The following is a 4,445-nucleotide window of genomic DNA, read 5'->3' on the forward strand; positions in this document are numbered from 1 at the left end:
ATGCCAATGGACTCCTTCGTACAACCTTGTAGCGAAAAAAAGTTGCAGTGTGCCTGTACAAAGAACTAGCGTAAGTTCAGTTACCTGCCTTCTTGGAATTTTAGTTAGCCACTTATTGCAAAATTGTTCAATTACGTTGCTTGGCTTAATTTAGTTTGGCTACTGATTACATAATGGCACAGCCTATTAATCATATTGTAGACTGCGCCTATCTATGTGTTTGATACTTACTATTAAGAATACCTGTTTGCCTTAACTTAAATATCTACTTGTTTGTTTAACTGCTTTGCTGCTGCAACAACGGGTTACAATGATGTTAATAACTACTTTTCAGCATTGTAGCGACCCGACCTCAAACGGTCAAGCCTCTGTGTATTCGTGCCATCCCTGGATCGGTATGCTGGCACACACAGTACATCAATGTATATATCAAAGCGCAATCACATGTATAAATAACATAAAACTGATATATACCTCATAAGTCTCAGCGAAAACAAACATAAGGGTGTGGAGTCCATCAACGCCAGCGGCAAGTTGAGTGTAGACCGTAACCCTACAATGTAACTCTTACTCGTCGTAGAAAATTCCTGCAACATAAGACGTTGCAGCCCTGTAGGTCAGTACATTGAATGTACTGGCAAGTCACATCATAAGAATAATGAACCTATTTGTACATGCTATTTGGCTGGTGGAAAGCTCTAAGTTTAGTTTTTGCATAAAGCTAGTTTTCCCTAGAATAAAAGATATTATTCTGCCACTACTTTACAGCATAGGATGAGTTGGTAAACCCAACTTAATCCATTCCCAAGGTTTCATTTAAAACCCAATTGATTAATTAAGAGTGATGAGATCTCCCAGCATTTCCACTACTAGATGCTCAAGTTGTCCGTAACCGAGGACACAGCTAATCGATTAGGTTTTAACACTCTGCAGAGGTTTGCGCACTTTTCCCCACAAGACTCGATCGCCTTCCTTGAAGTTCTCGCACTGCCTGGCGTTTGAGAACAGGATGACCGAGACATAGTCTTTCAAAAATGTTCCCCCTTAACCCACGGATAGGCCGGTACACCTACATCATTCTACATCTACTAGCCCATCCCGGAAGGGGTCACACTAACTACTCCACTAAGCCAGAGCCCATATTGACTTGTGGCTGCACACGTAAGCTTCTAGACATGAGAATACGATTGATCACTTTGAGCCTGGGCGGCCGACCACTAGTGGTGCACCACCATGGATTAACCATGCATGCTCCCACTGTACTTTCCACCATTCAAACCAAATACCGCCCAGGTAGTTCATTTACAAGTCTTGGTCCTGATTACTACTTTGTCACTCATGTCTCACCATGTTCGCTTCCCAAACCACGTCTGTATTTAGCAAGGCAAAAATAAACTTACACGGTGGTGACAAGGATGTATAGATCAGACCTACCTCAAATGAACTACTAGGTAACGGCATAGCCATCTAGCAACAATAATCCTACCATGAAATCCTACCTCAAAGGACTAAGTGCATAATAAAAACATAGGTAATTGAAGGAATGGTAAAATGTGAACTTGCCTGGTAATAGTTGATGAAGATTATATCGTTCTCAGAAATTTACTTAATAGAACTATTCGTCACTCTCCGATGAAAATCTATAAAGTCAAACATTGCATTCACATAAGCAATCATTTCAGAGAACCAAATAACATGCAACATGAAAAGACTCGGAAAATCCAAATGAACACACAACACACTTAACTATCAAAAGTAAATACTAAGTGCAAAACAACATAGGGCATGGGTGCCAAAAATTGTGATGTGGACAACATTGCATACTAGGCATACGAGTAAAACTACTATGGACATATCCTAATGTGTGAAAAACATCGTGAGATTGGTCCAAGTGATAGGGTTTGGCAACGGTGACACGGTGCAAAAAGAATCACATCAATCGGAGCTACGGTTTAGGAGATATGGCCAGTTGAAGTTTGAATTCAAATCTGAATAAATTCAAATTTGAAATTGGCCAAAAATTTTCAAAGTTGATTCTCCGGATAAATCTATTCAAGACGAACATTTTGCCGCTGGTTTCGTCGAATTTGGAGTTACGGTTAAAAAGATACAACCATTCGAAGTTCAGGGACTAATCTGAAAACTCAGGGACTAACCAAAAAAGAAATAACTGCAAATAGGCCCTTGGCCACGTGTCGGCTCGTGACTGGCTGAGCAGCGTTCGCTGTAGAAGCTATACGGCGAACGACCGACATTTAATAAAAACGCTAACGCGCGGCTAATTAACAAAAACCGACCGGTGGTTTTTAAAATAAAAACCAGGGTTAACCGTGGCTAAACTAATTAAGTGAACCGACCGGTTTAAAAATAAAACCAGCGGTTTTGTTTTTCGTGTAACGGTTCAAAAAATAAGAAACCAGTCTTTGAAAAGAACGAGGAGGCGGGGCGTCTCACAGAGGGCAACTGCGGTGGCGCCGGCGTTGGCCAGCACCTTGGCGTCCATGGGGCGGCGGTTCCGGCGGGCTTTGACGGCGGCGAAGTGGACGGAGGGGTGCGGCGTGGCGCGGGCGTCACGGTGGTGGTGGCGAGGATACTCAGGGCGTCCGGATGGGCGGTGCGAGGACGACGGAGCTCCGTGCTCTGGTGGGGCTCTCCGTCGGCGGGGCGGCAGCTGCGGCAGTCCTCGGCGGCAGGGAAGGAGGCGGCGGGGACCGGCGTGTCAAGGGCGTCCACGGAGTGGTGGTGCAGGGCGTCGGCAGCGTCCAAGCGGGCGAAGGAAAGGCGGCGGCTCCGGTGCTCCGGCGAGGGCACGCGTCGTCGGGGCGGCTTCTCCGGGCGACCTAGGCGACAAGAAAAACGTCACAAAGACGCGGAGGAGCACGGGGGTCCGGGAGCACAGAGATAGGGATCGAAAGGGTTCACCGGCGACGAATTCGTCCGGTGAGGAGCTCGGCTCCGGCGAGATGCACTCGATGATGGCGACAGATAGGAGCGGCGAGAGGACGAGCAAGTGGGCAGGATGGAGAGAGGGGGCTCCGAGGCTTTTATAGGCGCGGAGAGGGGTGCTCAGGGTGGCGGGATAAGCCTCATCCGCGGGGCTTCGCCGGCGGTTGCGGGCGGGCGCGCTCGCGGCTTGTCCCGTGCGGCACGGCGGGAGGTTGGGGACGAGCTGGGAGGCGGGGCCCACCAGTCAGCGGGTGTGGGCGGGGCAACCGAGCGAAGAGGAGCACAGGCGAGCGAGGTGTAAGGCCTCGGGCGGCCTCGGGCGCTGCTGGGCCAGCTCGGTGCGCTGGCTGGCTCTTGGGCCGAAGACCATGGCGGGCGCGTGTGTGTGTTTTTTGTTTTTTTTTCAGAAAGGAGACTCCAACAGAAGTAAATTAAATTAAAAAAATATATACATAGGCATATCATATACCAAAATGTTCAGAAAAATACCCCGAATAATATGAACTGTTTTTCAAATTCAACTAAATTCCAAAAAAATCATAAAAGTCAAACAGTGCTACTGTTGCATTTAAAATCAATAAAAATCATTTTTTTAAATAGCAAAATGATTTCAAATTTATTTTCTCCTAATTTTCCATTGAAAGGAATCATTTTACCCTTATTTCCATTTATTTATTTTTAGGAGAAAATATTTTGAAAAGAAACTCAAATAACTCCCAGTTGGATTTAAATTTGGAATTTCAAACAACTTCGAATGGAAAATGGGTTTCAAATAACTTCAAAGTGACTTCCAAATTATTTATTTGAAACTCCCAACTCTCTTTCTTCAAATATGAAGAAGTCATTTTATCTTCCCTCATGAACTCATTGAGCTGCTTAAAGTTTCTAAATTTAAAATATTACAAAATGGAATTCAAATCATTTGCAAACCCCTTTTCATTTCTTTAAATGGAAGAAGTCATATCATCTTCACTCTAGGGTTTTGTGATGAAATTAATTTGAATTCAGGAAGATCAAAATGCAAGATGCAAAGTTTTAGGAAAGTCCTTTTATTCCCTCTCATTCAACTTTCAAAAAGTTTTCAGTTTCCAATCATTTTCACACAATCAATCAAACAAACAATCATAAAAATTTATTTAATATAACATTCCAAAATTTAGAATTTTGGGATGTTACAAACTACCACCCTTAAAATGAATCTCGTCCTCGAGATTCGGAGAGGCTAGAAAGAAGGTTAGGTTTGGGGGGTCTTCTTGAAAATCCATTGATCATCACAAGGCCTGGGGTTCTACCACCCTTAGAATCATGGTTACGGTTCCAACAAAACTCATGTACTCCATCCTTGGTGTTAACGGTGTCGGTCTTCTCATATTCTCCGAGACAACTCCTTCACTTGTGTTCTCCTGGTAAGGGCATGGCCTTTTCCTCAAAATCTGGAGTCCTTGCATCAAATAAGATCCTTCCGAGTCTGGGTCTTCTTTGCTGTCAGGCCATCGCCA

Source organism: Triticum urartu, chromosome 3 (assembly GCF_003073215.2).
Source record: "Triticum urartu cultivar G1812 chromosome 3, Tu2.1, whole genome shotgun sequence".
Classification (NCBI taxonomy): domain Eukaryota; kingdom Viridiplantae; phylum Streptophyta; class Magnoliopsida; order Poales; family Poaceae; genus Triticum; species Triticum urartu.